This window comes from Pleurodeles waltl, chromosome 2_2 (genome assembly GCF_031143425.1).
Source record: "Pleurodeles waltl isolate 20211129_DDA chromosome 2_2, aPleWal1.hap1.20221129, whole genome shotgun sequence".
Taxonomy (NCBI): domain Eukaryota; kingdom Metazoa; phylum Chordata; class Amphibia; order Caudata; family Salamandridae; genus Pleurodeles; species Pleurodeles waltl.
Window position 1 is genome coordinate 45,246,850 of NC_090439.1, and position 27,940 is coordinate 45,274,789.

The following is a 27,940-nucleotide window of genomic DNA, read 5'->3' on the forward strand; positions in this document are numbered from 1 at the left end:
TCACTAGCCAGGAACAGCCTACCACCTCCGCCAGCGCTAGTGGACAGGAGGCCCCACCACAACGACAGGCCACCAGAACCCCACCTCCTGCTGAAGAACAACCACCCCGCAAGAGGAGCCTGAGATCCAAAAAATCTACAGAGTAGGATGTCAAGACCCCCGCCAGCATGAGACACCCCCTGAAGTCATCCCACTGTCCCACATTGCCACCATGTCCAACCTTGAACTGCCCGTGCTCCATCCTTCCACAGGCCTATGGACAATGCACCTGTGAGACTGAGAACTGGACTCTGCCATGGCCATTACTCCACCCCTACCCATCTCCGTGTTTATATCATGTACCATTATCTAGCACAAAAAATAAATCACTCAATGCACTGAAATCAAACAGGAGTCAGGCTGTATTATTTACAAATGTATAACACATTACCGATCAATTATGTTCTGTTAACTTTGTGCTGAACACATACCGAGATCAATAAGCATTAGTCCATGGGCTAACCAAGCAGTAGTCACGGAGTGGGTCATACAGCACTGAAAAGGGAAGGGAAAATCAAACATCAGTTTAAAAGAACTGGGGGGTCATAGACAAAGTTGAGAAGCAGGAGGCTTGCAGGAAAAGTAAAATGGCGTGGGTGATTCTTACCTGTGTGCTACTGAAAATACTGTTGGATAACTCTGTCCCTGTTGTCTGTGTCGTCCTCTGAGTCTTCCTCCTCCTCACTCTCCGCAGGCTCCACAGCTGCTTCAACACCACCATCTGGATCATCCTCCTGCAGGAAAGGCACCTGACGTTGCAATGCCAGATTGTGAAGCATACAGCAGGCCACAATGATCTGGCACACCTTCTTTGGTGAGTACATCAGGGATCCCCCTGTCATATGCAGGCACCTAAATCTGGCCTTCAGGAGCCCAAAGGTCCTTTCTATGATCCTCCTAGTTCGCCCATGGGCCTCATTGTACCGTTCCTCAGCCCTGGTCTGGGGATTCCTCACTGGGGTCAATAGCCAAGGCAGGTTGGGGTAACCAGAGTCACCTATTAGCCACACACGTTGTCTCTGTAGCTGTTCCATCACATAAGGGATGCTGCTATTACGCATCACATACGCGTCATGCACTGACCCAGGGAACATGGCATTCACATGGGAGATGTACTGGTCAGCCAAACAGACCACCTGGACGTTCATAGAATGGTAACTTTTCCTGTTTCTGTACACCTGCTCATCGTCTTTTGGGGGGACTAAGGCTACATGGGTCCCATCAATGGCACCAATGATGTTGGGAATATGTCCAAGGGCATAAAAATCACCCTTCACAGTGGCCAAATCAACCTCCTCAGGGAATATAATGTAACTCCGCATGTGTTTCGTCAGGGCAGACAACACTCTAGACAAAACTTTGGAAAACATAGGCTGAGACATTCCAGATGACATGGCCACTGTTGTCTGGAATGAGCCACTTGCAAGAAAATGGAGGACTGACAGAACCTGCACCAGAGGGGGAATTCCTGTGGGTTGGCGGATGGGGGACATCAGGGCTGGCTCCAGCTGGGCACACAGTTCATGGATAGTGGCACGGTCAAGTCGGTATCGTAGTATGATGTGGCGTTCTTCCATTGTCGACAGGTCCACCAGCGGTCGGTACACGCGAGGATTCATCCTTCTCCTCGCAAGTCCCAGCGGACGGTGCCTAGGAATGACAACATGGAGCACAGAGTCAAGCCAATCACTGGTACGTTCACCACAGCTTGCATTGCACATGGTTATCTATTTTTTGAAAGGCGTGTATGTGTGGCAATGCAAGGCCTAGGCCTGTGTGTCGCAGTAGAAATTATGGCATGTGGGCCCTTGAAATGGCGGCTGCCTGATCTGTGAAGTGGGACAATGGGATGTGAGGTCAATGCGCTGGCGGAGCACACCGTGGCGGTAGGCGGTCGAAGACCGCTACACGGAGCCGCATTGGTTAACATTGAATGCTATGGGTTTCAGGAGCCAATGACGAGGTGCGCCGGCGGTAGCGGTACGCACCGCCGCGGTACACACCGCCGCGGGCGTGACCGCCATTTTCAATCTGCCTAATCACTCGAGACCTGATCATCCACAGGAGAGGACCTATACTGCAAGTGCTGCTGTGACCTCGGTCTGGAAGTGACAATGGCTGCTGCGACTGGGGAAAGGGCCCCTGCCTTCACGTCTGAAGAGTTGGAGAAGCTCGTGGATGGGGTCCTCCCCCAGTATGCGTTACTCTACGGTCCTCCAGACCAACAGATAAGTACACCGGGTGCACATGGAATGGGCGATGCCTGTGTGGAGTGGGGTGGATGTAAGTTGGTGGGGTGGGGGGCGAATGAGAAGTGCAACGCACGACAGATGAGAGCATGTGCCATATGGCAAGGTTGGGGAGGGGGGGCCAATCACATCTAACATGCAGTAAGTTGATGAATGTTTCCTTCCCACCCTGTACATGTCACATAGGTCAGCGCCCATCAGAAAGTCGAGATTTGGCGTGCCATCGCCAAGGAAGTCCGGGCCCTGGGGGTCCACGTCAGACGGGGCACCCACTGCCGCAAGAGGTGGGAGGACATCCACCGCGGAACCAGGAAGACCGCCGAGTCACTGCTGGGGATGGCCTCCCAACCTAGGAGGGGTGCCAGTCGTACCCTGACCCCCCTGATGTCCCGGATCCTGGCGGTGGCCTACCCTGATTTGGATGGGCGCTTGAGAGCATCACAGCAGACACAAGGGGGTGAGTATCAGCACATTCTGCTATCTTTCTGCGCAGTGGAGGCGTCTGGGTGGGGGAGGAGGGTTGTGAGTGACATTAGGCCAGGGCGCTTTCTGTAGTGTAGTCCTCTCCCTTAGGCATGGCCCTGTGCTCCCGGCCCCCACCTCTGTAGGGTGACAAGTACAGCTATTGATGGTCCAGCCTCACACATCTGCGCGTTTGTCCTCTCTTGACCTGTTGTCTTAGCCAGAAGTACTGAGTAGTGTACCCCGAATGCAGCTTAGTGCATGAGGCTCCTGTGTCTGTCCTCTCCGCCAACGGTGTTGACATTGCATGCACTCAACCTGGTCTTCTTTTTTCTCCCCCCCCCTTCTTCTTCATCTTCTTGTGCATGTGTGCATTAGCATCATCAGGCGGAGGAGATTTGGCATCGGAGCACGAGGGAGCTGCAAGTCACAAGGCCCCGGTGGGCCCAGGAACAGACACCAAGGGCACCAGTGATCCGGAGGGCGAGGGGAGCACCACAACGGGGACCAGTGGTGAGAGCAGCGACACAGACACGTCCTCGGATGGGTGCTCCCTAGCGGTGGCGGAAACATCTGGGACCCCCGCCTCTACAGGTACAGCCGCCACCCAGCGCACCAGCCCCGCCCTCCCTGCAGCCCCTCAGCCTACGCTCCGTGCCTGCTCGCCCAGGAAGGCGGGCGTCTCCTTTGCCCCAGGCACCTCATCCCCTGCCCCTGTCACCCCTGCTGCCCTCAGTGCGGAGCTCATTGACCTTGTGAGGACGCTCATTGTTGGGCAGACTACCCTTTTGAATGCCATCCAGGGGGTAGAAAGGGAGGTGCATCGGAGCAATGCCTACCTGGAGGGCATTCATTCGGGTCAGGCTGCCCATCAACGATCGTTCACTGCTCTGGCCTCAGCACTGACGGCAGCCATTGTCCCTGTTTCCAGCCTCCCTCTTCTGACTGCCTCCAGCCTGTCTCTGTCTCCTGTTCCTCAGCCTATCCCATCCACACCATCTGTCCAGCCTGCACACACCTCAACACCCAAGGGCAGCTCATCCAGACACAAGCACCACAGATCCCACAAACACTCACCCAAGCAACACCCAGATGCAGACATTCCAACAGTCACTGCCACCCCTGTGTCCCCCTCCTCCTCGTCTCCCTCCTCCCTCCCTGTGACGTCTACACTCACACCTGCATGCACACCAACATCAGCCAGTGCTTCCATCACCACCACACCCTCCTGTACAGTCCGCACGCGTGCAGTCACCACCCCCACTGCCATTTACACGTCCCCTGTGTCCTCTCCCACAGTGTTTGTCACCCCCTCTTCCAAGACACACAAACGCAGGCAGCCACCCACCCAACAGACATCCACCTCACGACAGCCTACAGCACCAGCACCTTCACCCAATGACAGCACACCTGACTCTCCTACAACCAAATCCTCTTCCTCCACTCCCATCACCACTTCTCCTACCCTTTACCTTGGCCCTAAAAAACTTTTTCTGGTTAATCTTGACCTCTTTCCCTCCGATGACCTACCCCCTCCATCTGCAAAGAGTCCCAAGAGCACCACAGCCACCACCAGCCCAGCTTCGGGTGTCACTGTTGTGCATGGGTTCTGGAGTCCACCCTTTGCCAGCAGTGACACCTCAATCAGCAGCAAGGACACATCCAGCCCCCCCCCGGCAAGAGGACCAGGAAACACAAGGGCCGCCGTGCGAGGACTGACACGGCTGCCCCCAAGGAGCAAACTTCGCCCACTTCACCAGCCACATCATCTAGGGGAGGCAAGGGCCCGAGAGCCCCATCTAAGGAGCGTAAGGGCAGCAGGGCGGAGAAGTCAGGCAGCAGGAGCACGGAGCAGGTGGGCCCCACATGCCACATCCCAGCTGGAAAGGAGGACACCAAAGGGCCCAGGACTCCGTCCCCGAAGGGTCCAGAAGCATCACGGTCGGAGGGCGACTGAGCAGGGAGTCCAGGCCAGGTCTGGCTCCCTTGACCTACTGGATGTGCACCGCTGAACAGGGCCCGCCGTGGAGAAGAGCACCGCTGAACAGGGCCCGCCGTGGAGAAGAGCACCGCTGAACAGGGCCCCGCCGTGCAGAAGAGCACCGCTGAACAGGGCCCGCCGTGGAGAAGAGCACCGCTGAACAGGGCCCGCCGTGAAGATAGGCACCGCTGAACAGGGCCCGCCGTGAAGATAGGCACCGCTGAACAGGGCCCGCCGTGGAGAAGAGCACCGCTGAACAGGGCCCCACCGTGCAGAAGAGCACCGCTGAACAGGGCCCCGCCGTGCAGAAGAGCACCGCTGAACAGGGCCCGCCGTGGAGAAGAGCACCGCTGAACAGGGCCCGCCGTGAAGATAGGCACCGCTGAACAGGGCCCGCCGTGAAGATAGGCACCGCTGAACAGGGCCCGCCGTGGAGAAGAGCACCGCTGAACAGGGCCCCACCGTGCAGAAGAGCACCGCTGAACAGGGCCCGCCGTTAAGATATGCACCGCTGAACAGGGCCCGCCGTGAAGATAGGCACCGCTGAACAGGGCCCCGCCGTGCAGAAGAGCACCGCTCCGCTGGGCCCCGCCGTCTCAAGCACCGCTCCGCTGGGCCCTTCCTCTCAAGCACCGCTCCGCTGGGCCCCGCCGTCTCAAGCACCGCTCCGCTGGGCCCTGCCGTCTCAAGCACCGCTCCGCTGGGCCCTTCCTGTCAAGCACCGCTCCGCTGGGCCCGCCGTCTCAAGCACCGCTCCGCTGGGCCCCGCCGTCTCAAGCACCGCTCCGCTGGGCCCTTCCTCTCAAGCACCGCTCCGCTGGGCCCTTCCTCTCAAGCACCGCTCCGCTGGGCCCCGCCGTCTCAAGCACCGCTCCGCTGGGCCCCGCCGTCTCAAGCACCGCTCCGCTGGGCCCTTCCTGTCAAGCACCGCTCCGCTGGGCCCCGCCGTCTCAAGCACCGCTCCGCTGGGCCCCGCCGTCTCAAGCACCGCTCCGCTGGGCCCTTCCTCTCAAGCACCGCTCCGCTGGGCCCTTCCTCTCAAGCACCGCTCCGCTAGGCCCCGCCGTCTCAAGCACCGCTCCGCTGGGCCCCGCCGTCTCAAGCACCGCTCCGCTGGGCCCTTCCTCTCAAGCACCGCTCCGCTGGGCCCCGCCGTCTCAAGCACTGCTCCGCTGGGCCCCGCCGTCTCAAGCACCGCTCCGCTGGGCCCTTCCTGTCAAGGACTGTTTATGGTTCACTGTGCCCACCATGCCTCCTCCTTGAGCAGTGGACACTGTCATCCACCAGATGGACTGTGGCTTTGCACTCCCCAGGATGGTGAAGTGGGCAACCCACCCACTGTAGAGACTTGAGAGACTGTGGCTTTGCACTCCCCAGGATGGTGAAGTGGGCAACCCACCCACTGTAGAGACTTGAGAGACTGTGGCTTTGCACTCCCCAGGATAAATCAATGGGCATGGTGGCCCCTTCGTGGATCTGGCGTCGTGGACTCATGTGGCTGTGGTGCCTCCCCCTTCCCTTCCCCCTAAGGTGCCTGTAATTTTTTCATCAGATGCCCCTGCAGTGTTCTCTCCAAAGGACTCAGGTCTCCTGTGTGGGCTTTGCCCTTGTGTCGCTACACTGTAGCCCACGGACTGTTCCATTTAACTTTCATGTACAGGACTAATTGCCTCGGTTCTCCATGGCAGTGTATATAGTATCATTTTGTTATGGATATTTTGCGTAGTTGACCGCTCCATATCAGAGTCTATTTTTTATATAAATTTTTCGTCCCAATTTATTTCTGTCTTTGCATTCTTAAGGGGGGTTTGGGTGGTGTCACTGTGCATTGTTGCTCTGCATTAGTGTGTACATAGTTTGGGGGGGGGTCGCATATGTGTGTGCCGTAAGCTTCCCTCCTCCCCCCTCCCGTGTGTCGTAGGTGTAGTACTCACCGTTGTCGTCTGCGCCGGAGTTCGTACTCGTGGTAGATGAAAAGGTAGACGAGAGCAGGTAGGATGTTTCATTCGGGTTCCATGCTGTCCTCCTTCCTCGTGGAGTGTGTTTTGGTGCGCGTTTTCCCGTTCGTAGTCTGTTTCCGCCGTGTTTTTATCGGCGGGGCTCCCGCCCCGGAAAAGTTGGCGGATTGGTGAGTTGTGATAGTGTGGGCGGTACATTGTCTGACGCCTGCCTGTTGGCGGTGACCGCCACGCTGTTTGTCTGCACTGCCGCGGCGGTCGGAGTGTTAATGTGGCGGGCTGTGTTGGCGGTTCCCGCCAGGGTCAGAATTCAATTTTTTCGACCGCCGCCCTGTTGGCGGGTTGGCCGCCGCTTTATCACCGACCGCCAGGGTTAGAATCACCCCCTATGTCTAAGAAAGCCCCAGGCAGGAACCACTGAGAGCCTATATCTTGTAACAACGACATACTTCCAACAATCCTATATGACAACAGTCTCACCCACAACATAAGCCAAACATCTGACCACTACATCACCATCTCATCAATTCAGCTGTAACCCAAACTATTCATGCACAAGATGGTTTGACAACATTAAAAGTTTCTCCCTATACAGACCATGACTGAGTGTCAAAAAATCATCCTTAGGAAATGCTGCTAACTGACATCACAATATCATGCCTATCCATAATCCACACTTACCCAGTTCATCACCATTACTCATGTTTCATGAAAGTAAACTTATCTCAATTCAACTACAACACTGCATGTTGCTTTGCAATCACATACCTAAGATGTGACTCTGTCCATAACATTCACAATGTCAAATACCTCAGATGAAATCACTACTTATGGTATACCCAAATTGTGAGGTTCATAAAATTACATACCAGGTCAGCAAAACATCTATCAAAAGTGCATAGTACAGGTTCAGATAGAGGTTCTGTAACCATTTATGTTATTCATAGACAACATAGTTATGTCCACCAATAGGGGCCTACTTAGCACACAGGATAAACCCACAGACAACCACAGGGAGCATACCATTACCTTCCATACAGTGGACACTAATCATGTGCATGAAGGCCACATACTATTCCACTATTCATGCTGAGTAGAAACTTCTACATGACAACATCCAAATATATATATATATCATCACTAACTGTCCAGACATGTGTAACCTAACAAAGTAGGACTATAGTAACACAGACATAAACCACTTCTAATGTAACCATGTTCAGTACATCCACCTAGAGGCCGGCAAATTGACTGAAAACATATCCCATTCTACCAACGTGTGAACGTCAACTAGAACACCTGCTCTACTATTAAGTCAGGCTGAAATGAGCTCATCTATTACAAGATGTGTCAAAACAGCCTCAGATTAGCAAAGGTAAGTATGGCAAAGTAGAGCCCTCAACATAAAATAGCAAAGTACCAATTGACAGATGATGTAGGCAAAACACAATACATAATGCACCCATATAGGTTCGGTCCTGCCCTATATAGCATGGACAAAATACATGGCCTAAGGGATCAGCAGGCTAGCCACTTACCTTCTCAATACCATGTATATGGTAAGAATTGTCTGAACACACATCAATGATATGTCTTGTACTGTTAATGTATCATTACCATCATGTAGGATGTCCACCCTGATCATACATCACATTTGTCAATGTATAGTTTAAACAAAACAATGGGGACACCTACGTATACCCCAGAGGGAGTGTAGTAAGTATACCATGTCAAATTCCTGATTGGGATAACACCCTCACATGAAGTTTCCAACTATTTAAGAACACAGGAATATTTGGCCCTGTTACTCATCTATCCAACCCTATGTTGTACATACAGGTAGATCCAGTGGAATAGGAATGGTCAAAGACCAAAGAGCTTGACAACTTACCAATTGGGTATATGGACTGTGGATCAATAGGTGGGAAGGATGACACAGCAAGAGACACATATGTATAGCAGTGTAGAGGTACATATATAACATATTCACATGTGCATTATCGCTTGCTGTTATACAATCTGGTTAACATAGGTGAATAATATGTCCCTAAACACAATACAATTTCATCATCTGTGTATCAATGTTGGCAACTGTAGTACTGTGTCTTCTTAGGAGAACCTTTACCTGTAGCACTTATCATTGTGGTCACAGCTGCAATACTTAGACATCATACATTTAACTGGCAGAGGCATGTACATGTGAGTAGCTACTACTTACCCCCTTGTGGCTGCTGTCCTGCCTTTAAATGCTCATCCTATTCAGGGTAGGTCACTGCCAAAATGCAGGCCATTAAGGGGGGGGTCAAGGTCTGATGAGCACCCCTCTCTCATTGGGAAGACATTCCCAGCTGGTCCTCTGCAGTCTTCCAGACCCAGCGTCCCAGGTACTCCCAGCACTTCCGAAAGTGGGTGCTCCACCGGCTGTGGACCCCCATTGTCCGCACTTGCTCGGCAATGGCACGCCAGATTCCCTTTTTTTGATGGGCGTTGTCCTGCATGGATGACTCAGACCAAAGGAAAAAGTTATGTCCATATGCACCATAGCAACAAAAGTGGACAGAACACTTCAGTTACAGTAAGTAGGCAAACATTCCAATCCTCTCACTTCACACTCATGCACAGCTTAGTATCTGCAGGCAGCAAAACGTTCACTACTTTACAATTTAGGTGCACCATCATACACCCACACTTATCACACTTTGGTATACCATTGGACTCACCTGCTCCTGTGGTGCACCATATAGCTGGTCATACAGGGGTAATACCTCCTCCACAATCTTGTCAAGCTCTTCAGGGGTGAAGGCTGGGCCCCTATCACCTGCAGGACATGGCATGATAGCTCCCAGAGGCAGTACACAGCAGCTCAGGTTGGGGAGGTCTTACTGGCAACAGTGTCAGGAGTCGAGTGAGCAAAACTGCAGAAAATGGCTGTCACGTCAGCCACGTACAGGACGGTCACCGCCGGGAGACATTGCCATTGGCCCAAGTCAGCCAAAAGTGGCAATGTGTTCCAATGATAATTTCTACTGCAGTTGTGACCGCCTATCACCATAACGACATCCACCACCGTAGTTAGTTCACTTCCACATGTCCAGTACAGTAATTCAGGTGGTTGCCATTTTGAGCACATTTCATGTATGGAAAAGTTCTGGAATCGGTGTCTTTAATGATTCCCTATTTTGTGCTAATTATCAGTAAGTACCGCCTTCAGGTTTAGTAGTCTATTTGTGTATGTGAGTAATTAAAGCTGTGTAACAGAGGGATTTATAGTAATAGAAATGTACACCTATTCTCAATATCCTATGTGCATTGGTAATGTATAATAGGTGCTACAAAATGTGTTTTTCATGTAAACTCGGTTGGGCTGTCAAACACTTACAGTCACAGTTAAATATGCATGTATAGTAATTAGATTATTCAGGGAATGTGCACCAAGGGGACTGTCACAGGATGCATAACAATATGCTGTACTGTAGATGTCAGATGCTGTAACGTACCTGAACTGCAGATATGTGTGACTTGTATATGGACCTATTCATCATATGTGCTTCACATACAATATCTTTATGTTTCCACATAGTTACCTTGGTATGAGAAGGGGAAGACAACCTCCAGTGTACCGTCCACTAGCAGACCTGCACACCATGGAGGAGAGACATACTATAAAGACATATCACCTGAATAGGCATACAATCATGGAGCTTTGTGATCAGTAGAAGTCAGATCTTGTCGCGTAGGCTCTCATTATTCTAATGCGACTACTGGATTTTGAGCGGTAGAATTGCTTGTGGCGTGGGAGACTTAGTCCTACCTACTGCGGGTGACACCTGTCGCGTCAAACCGGGTTTTGCTCTGGCTACCTAGCAGTGCCTCATCTCTACCCAAGGATAGGGATGACTGGGCAGCCGACGCATGAAATACTTGGCTTCTCAGGGAAGTCGTGGTTACTCAGGTCTTATCCGGTTCTCTCATTAACAGTTCAGTCTCATATATAAATGACATACAGAGGCAGTGTATGTTTCAATAATAGGTTTAATAAAGCGACTGCATCTTAGCAAAGCGTGAGCTGCAATAACCAGGATGACACAACATGACAGTATTAAAATTGTGACGAGAAGAGCAAAGCTTAAAAACAACGCTATCATTTTGTCACTATAATTGATGGACTAGCTCCTACCTAATTTAAGATTGAGCACAGCATGTTAAGCTTTAATTCTGCCCTTTAGGTCCCCCTGGGAAGACATCAACCCCCATACCTGGGCAAGGGCCTGCAGTCTGCGTTAGCATCTGTAGCAAAGCATTCAGCAATCAGCGTACAGTCATGGTTCCCTGGCTGGAATCTCCCTCTAACGTGTAAGGGACAAGGAAGTGTTTTTATAACAACACAGCTGATATTCCAAGAAAATGTCCCTACGTAAAGATGTGTATTTTCTACGAATGTTAGAGACTAAACTTCTACCACGTTCACCGGCAATGTACCGTGCTGTAGCCTTGGAAGAAGCACAGAGTGATCAAGAATGTCTTGTTTGAGTGTTGGCCTAGGCAGAAACAGTTAGATAAACAGTTAGATAAATGGAAAATAAAACAAGACCGTAAGAATGTTTATTGTAATAATAACAAAAGAAAGTTGAATAAAATATATCTAGGTTAAAGTGCACAGCAGCCTGGTGTGCTAAAATAAAGTGCATGGAGCTATAACTAAAATGGCTACACAACAACCCTCCCATTGTCAGTTGAATGTGATTCAAAGCCAAACATATATAATTGTATTGCTAAAAAGCTCCAACTAAGAGATATATAAAAACAATGTCAATGATGACAAGTCGAAAGGACACATTGGCATATAACGGGACAATTTAAAACATGAGCATGTGGCATAAAACCGAATTCCAAAAGGGAAGTCAATTTTGAAAAGCTCCAATTGATTCTTGGCCCATAGAGAACAGGAGATCTTCCACTTCGGCCGATGTTAAAGTCGGAAAGTCATCGTCAAGAAGGATCAAGGAGCAGTTGTGTTCCGTAGCCTCAGCCAGGGTGGCATTCCGTGGTGTGCCCAATGTGAGTGTGAGCTACATCCTCCAAGAATGGTAACTCATAGGTAGCTTCTCGTAGCAAGCGCAACCTCAAAACGCATGTCCGGTAATGAACCCTCAGCAAGAACATCTACAGATCAGCATCCAATGTAGGCAAGCGCTGCCTTGAAAGACAGACTTCCAGTGCATGTTCAAAAGAGCACCAGAGGCACCGAAACACGGCCTGCACACAATGCAAGACTGATCTGAATGACAAAGACCAGCCACACTCCAATTTCTCCAGGAGTGTTGCTCCAAAATACTGCATCATGCGTTCACGACACAGTTGCGCTGATGGAAGCACCTTTATTCCTCCTTGTTGCGGCGGGACAGGCAATGCGCATAAAAAATTGCAACAGCAAGATGCCAGATAATAAAGCCAAAGTTATCGGAAATCCCCCAAAAATGCTAGAGAAAATTTAGTGAATTGCTGATGGTATCAAACCGAACACGGAGGAGAAGGTGTGAATGAAACCAGTACCAACAGCTTTAAAGAAATGTGTGATTCCAGTTGTGCTGGACGCATTGAATATTTGTCCCACAAGTTCACCAGTGTCTCGGAAAGTTTGTATTTAAGAGGGACTGTATTTGTGCTGATGACCTCGCCACCTGAAGTGTGTAAGTCTCGCGCGCAGATGTAAGGGCCACATGCTTTTGAAACAATAAAGCCTTGAGTCTGCTCACCTTGTCAACATTCACAGTTGAAGTAGCAATGTGAGGCCAAATGTCAGCTACCTCTTTAATTTTAGTGGAGAGAAAAAGTACGTTCCCGCAGCATGTGATGACCTTAGAGATTGAAACGACACAAACTATCCCGGCTCGCATACCACAACAGTGTTCACTATTGAGAAGGACGTAGCTGCCGTTTGAAAGCACCTGGAACGTAGGTCTAATCAAGGGGACTGGAACTCCCTTCAGATAACAAGCTAAGTTCGCAGCAGAGGCGTTACATGCCCCGTGCAAGGACAGCTGTTTACAAACTATTGAATGGCTGACTGAAGTCTTGCATTCACTATGGAGAAAGACTTCTTTCATGCCACTGAGGCATTTGTACGAGAAGGGAAGCTCCCACACCTCATGGATGTAACTATCTCCCAGCCTTTCATATCTGCCTACCGGAATGTGTTTTAAACAGGAGGTAAATTGAAATGTAGAAATAGGTAGATTAATGACCCTGTGTATTAGCCACTCAGCAGATGGTATTTCAGCCACAGTAAAAAGCAACTGTTCTAATTTCTCAATATGAAGCATAACATAAGTTGCTTCCTTCTTAGCCATTAGTAGTTGTTGTCGCGTTAAATTAAAGGAGGAAAATATCTCCCTCGCACTGACATGCTGCCAGGGAACGCGACCCGCCTTCAGTATTTGAAGTGTCCAACCCAACTGCATAATGGACCTTAGTTGACTTTGTCCATGATGTAAAGAAGACATATCTGTTTGTATAATGTCTATAGTAGAAGAGACAATATTATTTAAAGTATATCTCCGGTCGGACAAGGTATTAATCCCATTATCCACAACACACCTTTTTCAGATTATCCTGATCAATTTGCCTTAACCGGGCAGCTGCCTCTTGTTGGGAAAGCTTCCAAATTTCATTATGTACTTCATATGAGAAACGCTTCCTACGGCGTCTTCTGGGGCCCAACAGGAAATCCTGTAAGTCAGTGTTATTAGACAGGCGACTGAGGTGTTCTTTAACCGCATTTAGTGAAAATGTTCTTAACCATTGCTGGCACAATTTTCCTACACTATATGCTGTAACTATGCCCACATGTTCGGACGATATATAGCGAGGGTCCGGTCTACTAGTTCTAAAACCCCCTAAGGAGTTGATAAAACATTGATGACACCCATTGGTATCTATTGGCCACAATAACCACCCGCCAGGACATGTCAGTGAAACATTAAATGCACCATTCTGGACCCATTCGTCGAGTCGATCTTCAGTAGCATTTGTATATTTTTGCCATTTATAAAACTTTGCAGGGGCAGGTATACAGGCATGTTTAATTCCTTAATTTTAGCTAAGCTTAAACAATTTGTTTGTTGTACTGTTTCATTTAAGAATATAATGTGTACAGGTATGAGGCATGCTCTAAACAAAGCTTCCTTTCCCCTAATTTGCCAATGTATAGTGTTCCCCATACACTTTTCAGATCGATCAACTTCAGCCAATATTCATAGTCTTCCATAGACAACCGGGAAACAAACGATTCGGAATATATAAATCTCGTATTTGTCATCAGTATATGTAAATCCTTAGTAGGTGGCACTTTAAAATAGTAAGACTCAGCATTTTTCACATTGTGCCCAGAAAAATATGTCAACTTTTCAGAATATGTTTTAGAACTCCCTTGTGGTGGAGTCCGACAATGTTCCCATTGTGTATAATTAAAAACAGTTTTGGGACTGCTCGCTCTATGTATGAAAGGTGCCAATAATAATTATAGCAAAACATATCACCATAATTTTCTTTAGATTGATAAGCATCTTTGTTTTCAAAGACAGTATAATACTGCAATTCAGTCATCATAGATTCAACTGTTTTCACATGCCAATCATCAGAAACACAGTATAATACTGCAATTCAGTCATCATAGATTCAACTGTTTTCACATGCCAATCATCAGAAACAATGCCTGGTTTTATAATATCATTCATTGATAGTTTGAACAAATATGGTATTTGAATTACTTCCATAGCACCTTAGATATCAAATATTACTTTGTCCCAAACAATACGATCAGGAATTGGCACTGCGGAAATGTTCACAAATGATAAGTCTCTCCGGACCTTTTCTGATGACAAATGTGGTTTTAGGACCTCCTCCACCAATTCAACTGTTGATCTCTCAGGAAGAAAATTACCATTTATTAACAAAACTAAAGTAATAGCAAAACCAATCCAAAGTAGGAAAGCTAGAACAGTCAAAGAGAGCCATAGATAGTTCCATGGAAAAACAAAATATGTTTCTTTAAGCCAGTTCATTACCTTATGTGCTCTTGTCAAGTCAGGTGTCAAATAGGCGAATGAGTCTGAGAAGTCATCATTGAAGTCGGCAAAATATCCAGAAGCAGTTTGTGCAAATAGTGGGGCCGTGGTCAGAGGTGGAGTTGGTGTTTCCCTTGGTGGCACACTGTAGGTAGCACCATCCTTCTGTGCCGGAGTTGAGTCAACTCGGCCAACTGTTTATATGTTTTTTGATGTTAGTGGAACCAATGCAAGATCATCTTCCACCTCCCCAAGCTCGGAGAGGTGTTGGTGTTGGTATAAACAACTTGTAAAGGAACGTCTTGGCCAGTAGTGAAAGGGATTCGGGAGCTACTGGATGTTCCTCTTGGTCGGCTGTGCAGGATCGGCCACATGGTGTAATTTGACATTGTCGATGGAGACAAAACGATTTTCTTTGGCACCTTCCAACGGTGGTAGAATTACAGTCCTGTAAGATAGTGACACGATCATTTGTGTCAAAAGGTGTTTCTGCGGCCTCCATGCCAGGACCATCAAGATCCGGAACATACATTTGCGTTCCAGACAGGCACTCATATGAAGTACGACCCCCCAGGGACCTTCTAGACAGATCATTAAGTGCTCTCTGTAATCTATATAGGGGGTTAAGCCAACTTCGACTCATACCTAAGACTCTGGCTGTTAGGGATTGCTTTAAATCACGGTTAAGTTGCTCCACAACACTATTTCCCTCAGGATGAAATGGAGACGAGTACTGGAGTTGGACCCTCAATGAAGCCATGGCGTCCTTGAATGCTCTTGAGGTGAAACCAGGGCCCTGATCCGAATGGAAAGCCACAACCGCATATGTACCGATAAAGACTCACAAATCTTTAATAACATTCCGAGCATCAGCCGAGAGTTGTGGCCACACCCATAAAAATCTGGAGCATGAATCAACTGCAACTAATATATACTTGTATGCACTATCCGGTGTCAGGGGACCGCAATGATCCAAGTACACATTGCAATGGTTTGGTTGAAATCAAAAGGGGTGTCTGCGGCGGGTGTTTGGCACTGGAAACTTTAATTTGTTGACAGATGTCACAACAAAGGGCGTACTGTTTGGTCTCTTTGTAGAGGCCTGGCCACCAATAGCGCACTTGTAGAATTTAAATTGTGGCCGCCACGCCAGCATGGGCAGATGCCACTCCCTCATGTGCTGCTTTAATCAGCCCTGGTCTCATATCTTTGTTGGGAATGTCTCTCATGCCTACACCTGTTTTTTTAACTTCAGCATTCAGGTGATCCCCCATTCCGTAGGAATATTTATTCAGAAATGTTTTAGGATATGGCGTACCATCAGCCGTAGCTCTCACGTCAGCCCATATGTCTGCGTTCAGTTTCATACTTGAACGTGTTACTGCAGCTACAACGGCCACAGCCACTGCTGACTTGCAGCTTCATCAGCCAATGTATTTCCAGCAATGTGTATTCCAACGTGCTGGTGTCCAAGTGTATGTACAACATGGATATTTGGTAGCGTCTCCTTCAGATCGGCTACTTTCCCCCACAGAAGTCTGTGTTTAATGGTGTTGTCTTTAGAATCTCTAAACCCATTCTGGCGCCAGCAATGCAGATATTCATTGAAGGACTGGACACAATAATATGAATCACAAACAATCAGCGTAGGCTGTGCAGGATCTGTGTGTTCCAGTGCCATCACCAGAGCCTTTAGCTCTGCCAACTGTGCTGTGCAATCCCCTAGGATTTGTGTGTATGTATGTAGAACACAAAATTTATCGCCCTCCAAGTAGCCGCTTACGACTGCACAAGGAGCAGAATATTGGTGTTTTGTGCCAATTGCGGGTTGTGCTGAGCCATTGGTGTACATGACTCTATGATATTGTTCAATAGGCAATGTATTTGCTGGAACTGGGTATTCTATTTCATATTGCAAAAAATCCTGAGTTTGTAATTTTGGGTCAAAAAAATAGTCTACATCAGTGGCTGTCAAAGACGTAGTCCCATTGTATCCAACTTGGATGTAATGCTTTAGCGTTTGTAATGATGGCTTATGTAACAGCCTCCAGGGCTGGGATTGGAGATACAACAATAATGCGTTTTCCTTGGGCAAGAGGTCGTTCTTTAATGACAGCCATCTGTACAGCAGTGAGAATTTTCTCAGTGGGAGCAAAGAGTTGTTCTGCTGCTGAATATAAGTGTGATTTGTGTGCAATCAGGACTGTCTCACCTTCCATAAATGTCACATAGGTGAAACCGATGGCACCAGTTTTGACTCTGATGACCAAATGAGTTTTATTGTCCCTTGTGTGTAAGTGTTGTGCTGCAAGCATGTCTGTTTTCAAATCTAGAAGAATGCATGTATGTTCAATTGTTCAGAATTTACTCGAATAATCTGGACGTATCAGGTCAAATAAAGGTTTTATGCGTGTAGCATAATCTGGAATGTAATTTCTGCCAAATTTTAGAAAGACCAACATAGATTGGAGTTTTTTGATCGTATTTGGCAGTTGTAACTGTGACAATTTTTCCAAGAATTGTGGCGCTAGGCTCTTTCCTTCAATTGACAGCTCATATCCCAAAAACAGAACGCTGAGGAGGGCAATATTTGTTTTTTTTTAATTGAATTTGTAGCCAAATTCAGCAAATCCCACAACAATGCGGGCTACCCGTCTTAAAAGTTGTAGCAGTTCATCATCCGTAAGATAGATATCATCTACATAGGACAAGGCCTAAGGATCAATCTTGTGCAAAATTGCTGTTACACGACCCGTGAACAGTCCTGGATTGTTCTTATACCCCTCAGGTAAACAACAGAATTGTTTCTGGGAGTATAGTGTGCTGAAACTTGTTAAGTCTCTACTCTCAGGCACTATATTCTGGCAGAAAAAAAACATTGGAAATGTCCAGTGTTGTTTTGTATTTTTTACACACTATATTGTTCATTAGTGCTGTGCTATGTGAGTTTTGTATAACATAAGTGCGTGTATGACTGTTTAAGTGTCTGTAGTCTAAGACTATTCTATATGAATGGTCTGGTTTAGCTACTGGGAATAATGGATTATTCATTGGGGAGACACAGGGTTCAATTATGCCGTGGTACTCTAATTGTGTGAGTATTTCTCTCACAGGTGCTTTCGCTTCATGTTTTATTGGATATTGAGGTTGCGGTTGAGGTTCATTTTTAATTGGAATTACATGATAGGGGGATTCTCTATCCCATCCTATGTGATTTCTGTATAACGCAGGTGCCTGTGCCAAAGCCCAATCAATGGCATAGGATTCAGCAAGCTCTTCAGGAACAAGTGGTGAAAAGGAAGGCTTAATCACGTCTTCCCCGTATGGTCAGGTACGGACAAATTCAGGTGGCCAATCTTGTTCGGCCAACAAAACATCATATATGTTTACCACACGATCCCAAAATATTGCATCTATTTTGTGCTCAATGTCTCCTTCTAACTGTAGCGCTACTTTATAAACCCTATCAGGCGTGGAGACACTCATGTCCGTAGTTTCTACTTGTAGAAAGTCATTTGTTGCTTTCGCCTCCAGATGCTCTAGAAGGCTCTGGCAAACTATTGTGACCTCTTCCGCGCTGGGTAGCAGTGCTAGAGCCCACTTCTTGTTCTCCAAGAGGATCCTCTTCCTGAGTGGCATGTGGGACTGTGACTGCTGCCACTTTTTTCTTTTCAAATCATGGTTTTTGTTGGGCCGGTTTCTCTTCCTATTTAACAGAAACCTCCAAAGAGCGTTGTGATTCCTGTCTCGGTTTCATGTACTCTGTTCTTCACTCTGACCGCCCACCTCTCTCATTTCTTTATTCCGATGAGTCCTGAAAGGAAGGAGATTGGCGTGTATCAGTATATTGAAGTCTATCAGGCGTTTTTATATTATCTCTATTTCTGAGATTTTATCTATTCTGCGGGGTCTCCGTGCGCGGAGATTCTCCCCTCTCTTTTTTAGGAGTTTGTTGTTGTTTTTCCCAGCGTTTCTTATTATCCTCAGGTGCTTGCTTGGGAAAATCTCTATTCGATTTGCCCTAAAATTGTGGTTTGGACGGTCTGGCCTCTAAACTGTCTTGACCCATGCTAGAATAGGTCTCTGCGATTATTTTAAGCAGCTCTCGTTCCTGATCCTGTTGAAGAACGTCACGAAGCTGCATGCACACTGCAAGTGCAACTGCTTCCCCTTTAAGGTTACTTAAAATGATTGAGGATACTGTGGCAAAATTGCCCATCAGTTGCATCCCAAAATCTAGGGCAGGGGCAGCCCCATATTCATCTTGAATTTGCTTTAGCACCTCTGGTAAATTGGCAAGTGTTAGTGTACCGTGTGCGGTTGTATAGAGCGTGGCAAATACCGTGCCCCAGGTATTACAGTTATCTACTGTAGGGACCATCCCAAAGGGCAAGCACATCATTAGTATTCTATGTTTATCCTGAGGTCCCAAAGGGGGAAATACTGCCTCCAGCGCATTAATTTTTTGTTCTAACCAAAATGGAGTTTCCTCCCGTTTGGCGGGTACTTTACCCATGATCGACTGTGCAGTCGCAGGGGTTATACCTGGTGTTACAGCATGTGGATGTGCTGGAGCAGCACTTGCTGGGTTTGTATTTAATGTTTGCATTACAAATTGTACTTATCATCTATATATCGCTGTTAATTCTGTATATAGACGACGAACCTCAGCTACCGCTAAATTAGCAATTTCAGGATGTGGTGCATAGGTGGCCAATAAAGGCCAGGTAGGACCTTTGTTACTTAGAGGACCTAACCTAACTGGTAAAATCATGTGGGGTAGGGCGCCATCAAGCCAATTATTATGTTCTTGATAAGATAGAGGTATTTCTAAACATGCATATACTCTTTATTGTCCAGGTGTATTTGCAAGTGTGTAATGATTAAATGTATTTGTGTTCCCATCAGCTGCTGGAAATGTGACCCAGGAATAAAACAGTTCTGTTCTATAAGCTGCATGGGCATCCACCACGAATGTGACTGGACCACCCTGGGGCGTTAGCCTATTTGCTAACAAATGTGCAATCAGAGGTTGTCTCATATTAACTGCTATTTGTATCTGCTGTGGAGTCGCCATCATAGCCAACCTTTAAGTTCAGAGAAGGTACACGAAATAGGATGTTCCTTTTAAAGTTCAAGCTTGAACAACCTCTAGCTTCAGATAGGATAGCTTACATAGCTGGGGTGGAAATCCTCAGTACCACAGACGTCTCCGTATACGGTATTGAGGTGTCATTATATATAAGGAGGACCCGAAAATTAGAGCCTGACCAAACGTTGGCGGCGCCATGTCACGTAGGCTCTCATTATTCTAATGAGGCTACTGGATTTTGAGCAGCAGAATCGCCCGCGGCGTGGGAGACTGAGTCTTACCCACTGCGGGTGACACCTGTCGCTCCAATCGGGGTTTTGCTCCAGCTAGCTAGCAGTGCCTCATCAAGGATAGGGATGACTGGGCAGCTGAGCGCATGATATACTTGGCTTCTCAGGGAAGTCGTGGTTACTCATGTCTCATCCGGTTCTCTCATTAACAGTTCAGTCTCATATATAAATGACATACAGAGGCAGTGTATGTTTCAATAATAGGTTTAATAAAATGACTGCATCTTAGCAAAGCGTGAGCTGCAATAACCAGGATGACACAACATGACAGTATTAAAATTGTGACGAGAAGAGTAAAGCATAAAAACAATGCTATCATAGTGTCACTATAATCGATGGACTAGCTCCTACATAAGCTAAGATTGAGCACAGCATGTTAAGCTCTAATTCTGCCCTTCAGGTTCCCCTAGGAAGACATCAACCCCCAGACCTGAGAAAAGGCCTGCGGTCTGTGTTAGCATCTGTAGCGAAGCATTCAGCAATCAGCAAACAGTTGTGGTTCCCTGGCTGGAATCTCCTTCTAACGTGTAAGGGACAAGGAAATGTTTTTATAACAACACAGCTGATATTCCAAGAAAATGTCCCTACGTAAAGATGTGTATTTTCTATGAATGTTAGAGACTAATCTTCTACCACGTTCACCGGCAATGTACCGTGCTGTAGCCTTGGAAGAAGCACAGAGTGATCAAGAATGTCTTGTTTGAGAACAGAGTGCTGGCCTAGGCACAAACAGTCAGATAAACAGAAAATAAAACTGACTTGTAGGAAGACTGGCATGTCCCTAACTTCTGTATCCTGTGGTTTAGTAATGTATAAGACCTTAGAAAACATTCTGATGTTACTATCAGTTACACTCTATGTGCTGTTTGCATAACTAGCAATAAATGTGTGTAGATGTAGTATACACCTTTTTTGGAATCTGTCCATGTTACAATCCCAATGTAATGAGTCTCCTGTTGATAGAGTCCACGTTTGATGTCCACAACAAAGGTTCTACAATACAGAGGGACATATTGATACTAGAGTTGGCATGCATAACAGTTGTACATGGTTGATAAATTACACTTACACACGACCTGTGTTTAAGTGTAATTTATTGTGGACATTAGAACAATATGTGTGAATAGTAACAAAAAAACACAAAGTAAACAGTGAAGGGTTTTGTCATGGTGGCTGAAATCATCAGGGTATCTGCTGTATCATTAGGAAACACAAGTGTAGTGTCCTTGCACAATAGGAAAATGGAGATAGGTTTTAGAACAGTCAACTGGGTGTATCTGTGGCACACAAGTTGAACCAGTCAGGAGAGGTTTACTTCCTGGCAGTGGGTTTGGTCTTGGCATCTGCTCCTCCTGGATGTCTGGTACAGAGGGTGGAGTGTCTGAGGCATAGCTTTCCTTGGCAGGGCCTCAATCCCACTAGCAGCTGCAGATGTCAAAGGGCCTGAAGAGTCATTACTAGTGGAACAGGCCTGGTTTTGTGTAGCAGACCTACTCAGGGTATTGTTGATGTCCCTCAACACTCCAGCAAGGGAAGCCAGGATGGTATTTTGTGCCTGCCACTGCTGCATGACTTCCTGATGTTTGTCCTGCTGAAGCTTTTGGATTTCCTCCATCATGGTGATTACCTGGCCATGGGAATTTTGGTAGGCTCCCACAACTTGGTAGATGGTTTCCTGGTCAGTAGTGTCCCTTTGAGCCCCCATCCACTGTCCCATACCATCCCTCCCATGCACCCTACCCCCACATGCCTATGTCCCCGATACAGTATGCACACTCCCAGTGGTGGTAGGACCATCATTTTCAGAGATGACAAGAGGAGACTCAGGTACCTGTACTGTGTGGCACATAATGGATGAGACAGTCCTTGGGACAGCGGTTTGGGGGTGAATGGTTGCCTGTGATGTAGATGCATCAGGGCTGGGAGGAGTCCATTGGCAGGGTGAGGTTGACAGTTGTTGACTGACCAGGAGCCCCTAATGAGCCAGCTTCATCCTCAGTGTCCACACATCCAGGGTTGTTGTTCCCACTGTGGCCTTCATCCAGAGGGGTAGTGACAGTCTCTGGTATCCTGGCCATGGTGACAATGGCAAGGTTACCTGTGGGAGAAGTGGAACACAGAGTTGCTGTTAGATTTAGGCTATTGTTGATGTTGTGTGAGATGCAGAGAGTGCCTTAACATGATCCCCCGAAATGACAATGACAGCTGCTGCACAATCTTACTTAGTACAACATGAGACTCTGTAATTTCAATACCATACACCATGCTTAAAGCTCCTACACTATGTTGGTAGTGATTGGACTGCTGATACCATCTTACGTTGTCAGAGTCTTGACATGGGTTTTTATCTTTGTTGCCTAGTGAAGTGTCTAACATGATACCCAGCACACAAATGAGCTGAACAATTCACAATAGTGTCAGAGTAGGAGCACAGTATGGAAGTAAACAATAGACATTGACCTCTAGCTGGATGTACTGCATGTGCATCCACTCTGGAATCTAGAGTTCTACCTCAGGTAAGTACATTTCAATCTTAGAAATCTTTATTCTAAGGACATTAGGATTGGGCACTCAGCTATAACTGTGTTTTGCTTGTGATGATAGTGGGAGTGGGCCATTGCATTGCTATAATTGGCATTAAGTGTTTCTCTCTTGCACATTCAAGTTGGGTTAGATTGGTAATTAGTTTCACATGCATGACATCTCACATTTGGTGCACCGTTGAGGTTTTCACAATGGTGGGATATTGCATTCCAGGAGTAGTAGTGCTATGAGTTGCCAGTACTTCATGTGGAGCCAGGTGAGTTTAGTGAACATGTGGCATGCCAAAGAGGGATATTAGGACATTTGGACAGTGGTGTAGTGAGTGGTATTTTAATTGGAGTGGGTTAAGGTGGTGAGGGAGCATGCAGGACATGACAATTGGGTGACATGGTTTTTGTGGGGACATACCAGACTCCAATCCCCTGGGTATTCCTATCATGACCTCACGATTTAGTATGTCCAAGATCTTCTCCTCCCATGATTTGAAAGTAGGGGGAGAAAGGGGGGGGGGCACCACCAGTCTTCATTACCACCAGCTGGTGCCTGGATGCCATGGATCGTACCTTCCCCCTGAGGTTATTTCACCTCTTCCTGATGTCCTCCCCTGTGCGTAGATAGCTGCCTACAAAATTGACCCTGTTTACTATTTTCTGCCACACCTCCATTTTCCTGGAAATTGATGTTTGATAGTCCTGTGCTCCAAACAGATATGGCTCTACTATAACAATTTCATCTACCATGACCCTCAACTGATCATCCGTGAACGTGGGTGTTTTTGTGGGAACATGGTAGTGGTGGTAATAATGGTATGGTAGTGTTCAAAGAAAAAGGCTGCAGAAAAAGGTATATGGTGTGGTGCAGGTGCTGTGATGTGAGTGGGTGACGGTTGTTGTGGATTGTTGGTGGTAGTAATATGTGAGTTATGTATGTTGTGCAGGTGTTGAATGTACGCGTGATGAAGTGTATATGGAAGCCTAATGTTGGTTTTTCTATATCTGAGAAAGATTTTGCTTGCCTGTGGCTGTGTGTAGTGTTTTGTTTGCAAAGGATTGTGGGTTGTGTAGGGGTGTGCTATATAGTGCAGTGTGTAGGTGTGTTGCATGTGTTGATGTGTGTCAGGTGTGGGGTATTCAAACTATCCAATGTGGTGTTGTGTTCAGTGTGATATGACTTCAGACCACTGCTGTTCGCACCACCAATGGTTTACTGCTATGGGAGAACCGCTGTTGCAATTTGTGGATCGTAATTTGATGAATGGAATTCTGTCGGGCTGGCAGTGCTGACTGTGGAACTGCCTCTTTTCCACCTTCCAGTGTTCTGGCAGTTTCGTAAAATTGGAAGCTTCTTGGCAGATTTCACAATGTGACTCTTAATATGGTAGTCGAATTACCGCCAACATGGTGGGCTTTTGGCAGCCGCTCCTGTGTCGGTCTTCCCAAAAGACCTCCAAACTGGTAATGAGCCCCAAAGGCTTTTTACATAACATATAAATAAACAATTTGTTATGTGAATTCAAAAGTTTGCTTCTTGTTTGGTAGCAATCCTATGATTTCGAATGAAAGAGACATTAGAGGAATATGTTAAGCATCTTGTCTTGAAAGAAAGGGTCTGGATTTAGCAAGGATTTGTACTGAAAAGAGGAGATTACTTATGAAAGGTTTGAAGCATGATTACATAAAGAACATAGGGCCAGATGTATCAATGCTTTTTGCATTCGCAAACAGTGTGAATTGCAAAATCCCACCGTTAGCAAATGCCAAAATGCCTTTCAGAATGTATGAAGGACATTTTCAGTGCAATTTCAAGGAATCACTAAAATAGCGATTCCCTGAAATTGCTACTCCATTTAGGGAATCGCAATAGGTAATACCAAATAGGGAATACCCATTTGTGAATACCAGTGCACATGTATCATGCATTTCCTAAATGCTAATTTGGCATTTAGGAAATGTAATTACCACAAATTTGTAGTTTGATGGTAAGCATGTGCAATTTAAAAAAATGCATTTTTTAAAATGCCATGTAGCACACACATGCACATGTGTGCGTTTTACTTTACATGTCCAAAAATATTTTTTTGGGGTGCATCAAAGGGGGCCTTAGGCCCCCAGCACCCTGGGATTTGCAGTACCTAATTTGCAAATTCCTAACAGGAATTCACAAATTCTGAAATGCAAAACCATTCAGACCCATGGGCCTACAGGCCCCTAGGGATGCATCAAGTCCCATTCCCTAATTGCGATTCGCTAATAGCAGTTGCGATTTTTATGAAATTGATACTACTGAATCGCAATTTTCATACATCCCATTTTGCATTTCTCAAATAGCAATTTCTTAAAATTCACTGTTTAAGAAATGCAAACCGGGAGCTTGATACATCTGGCTCACAGTTTCAGAAGGAGCGAAAGAGAATAAAGGCAAAATATTTTTTCGGGGTGAATTTCTCAAGCTTGATTTCCATAGTAGGTAGAGACTAATATGATGTACTGGTCAGATGAAACAAGGAAATCGGTTTTTAAGCCAAGAAAATTGATTGGGATGATGCTACTCTAGAAGGGATGGAGAGTTCTGGTTGGGTTCAGATTCGAACTGATGATGCTCAGGGCCCATAAATGTATTTCTCTTCTTCTGAGGAACATTTTTAGGATGCTAGAGAAGTAAAAGAGAGTTAAAATCAACTTTTCAAATCCTTTAACAGTGTAACCTATTTGGTCACACATTACATCCAGGAGGTGGAGGATAAAGTACAAAAGTTTATTACAAATTAAGAGCCAAACTAATGTATACAAATCTCAAGCACATGCTATATAGGTACAAAATCACCAAAGGTGAAGTAAACGATTGAATGTGGTTAAATCACATAAGCATAAGGCATAAGAGAGGTTTTTTTTTTGTTTTGTTTTTTTCCGTTTGAATTGTTTTATTAAGAATATAGGGTGATACATAATATATAGAAATAAACTTTCAAAGCATTTTCTTTTTACAACCGGTGATTCCATAATAGGTATATAAACGTATCCAATCTAACAGATATTCCTGGTCAGATAGTTGAAGGATTGTGAATACACTTTTAAGAGAGAACGGGTAGAAGAGAAAGAAAAACAAGGCGAAAAATTGATCTTGGGGTAAGGGAGAGATAGAGATGTCTTGTGATGTAAGAGGTAGGGGAAGAAGGTTGGGCGGAGGATTGTTAAGTGGAGAGATGGATAAAGAAATAAAGGGGGCCATGGGCCCTGGAGCTAGACTGGCAGGACTAGAGTGTGAGTTGTTCCATAGTTCCCCATCTAATGTGAGTTGCCGCATGGAAGTGGGCAGTGTAGCACATGAACCTAATTTGTTGTGATATGAAGCAAAGTAGAGGTAGGGGTTCCAACATCTGTGGGGAGATAACACCAAGAGAGGAGAGAACAAAAAATTGTCCATAGTGGAATGTTAGTTGTAATGAGGTCATTTAAAGAATGGATTATTCTTATATATGTTGATTTCTCAAACACTAGTCGCATAACAGGGCAAGGGAAGGTGTCTGATTGCTCAGTCCAAGGTCCAGAGCGTTTGTCAAGGTGGGGGATCTAGAAAGTGGAAAAAAAAAATAAGAGAGAAAGGGGGAGAGAAGATAAATGGGGAGAGGGGGAGAACAGGAGAGGGGAAAGAAAGGAAAATTAAAGGTTCTGGGAGGGCCTGATGCTCATCAACCGATGATCATTGGCCATCCGCCAGCTGCTTCATGGTCTTGTCAGAAATGGGCACCAGACTTCCGCGAATAGCACCGCTTGATCCTGCAGGTTATAAATCACTCGCTCATGGGTGGCAGTTTGATACATGGCAGTCATCCATTCTGTTGGTGTAGGGGCAATACTGGACTTCCAGTGCCGGAGTATGCATATTTTGGCCGTAGCAATTGCCGTATGAAGTATCCTTTTATGGGCTTGTGATAGGGAAGGGTACGGGCGTGTATCGTGTAAGAGGATAAGTGATGGCGGAGTAGGATTTGGTATCCGTATGAAGTCCATCAGGGCGTGGCGTACCGCATCCAGTATGGGCTGTATCGTCGGGCAATGACATAGGATGTGAAGTAAATCACATGGGGTTCTATGCATATCCAACATTTCGCGTGCGGCATCAAGCCTGCCCTGAGAAGTTTAACGGGGGTCCAATACCATTCTTGAAGAACTTTAAATAGACAAAATTTCAGACGGGCTTCGCATACTCCCCTGTCAAGGGCTTCTAGTATGTCTGACCATTCTTCTTCCGTATAGATAATCTCAAGTCTGTCCTGCCATTTCAAGCACAGCCGTTCAAGAAGAGGCTGCAAATAGAGATGGTTTGTTAACTCTGCATATAGACCAGCCACAACACCTCTGTATCAGCCCCATTTCTGGAGGTAGGTGACAATGGGTGAGGTTTTAAGCGTCCACGGAGGGGTTCCTAATATTCTACGCATACAATGTTTAAGCTGTACGTATCGCCACTCTTGATTACTGTGGATGCCGAACTCTTCCTGAAGAGAGGCGAAGGTTCGAGAGCTATTTCCGTCTACAATATGAGATATATTATGGATACCTGTCTCGAGCCATTGGGGCCACATGAGAAGATGTCCCCCTATTTTTATGCTTTTATTCCCTGCTATAGGATCCTGGGCGTGTAGGGAGGGGTGTACTCCCAGCAAGCGGTGGGCTCTGCGCCATGCTGTGTTTGTGGCCTTGAAAATGGGGTTAGATAAGGGGGGGTGGTCAGCGTATATCCCTCCCATCTCTGTATACTGTCCTCTTAGGAGTTTCTCTGTGGCTACCCATTGCGGTGGGTCTGGTATATCTGGGAGTGTGTATACTAGCTGTGATAGTTGTAAAGCTAATGAGTATTGTTCTACCGAGGGTAGGCCTAAGCCTCAATAGGATCGCCATGCCAGGATTGTTGCCGGTTTCAACCTTGGGCGTAAGGAGCCCCAGACGAAGGTCCTTATGGATGCATCAATCAAGCGGAGCAAAGAGGGGGTACCAGTAGGGGGAGCATGCCTAATACATATGTAAAGTGTGGTAGGCTAACCATTCTGACCGCCTGTGTCCTGCCCCACATGGACAGGCCTAATAGTGACCACTTGCCAAAGTCCTGTTTCATTTTGGATATAAGGGGGTCTAAGTTGTCCCTGACTATGTGTTCCAGGCCTCGGTTAATAAACGTTCCTAGGTACTTAAGACGGGTCGGGGTCCATTTAAATGGGAGACCATGTATTGCGGCTCTCGTCGTTATGCAGGATAGTAG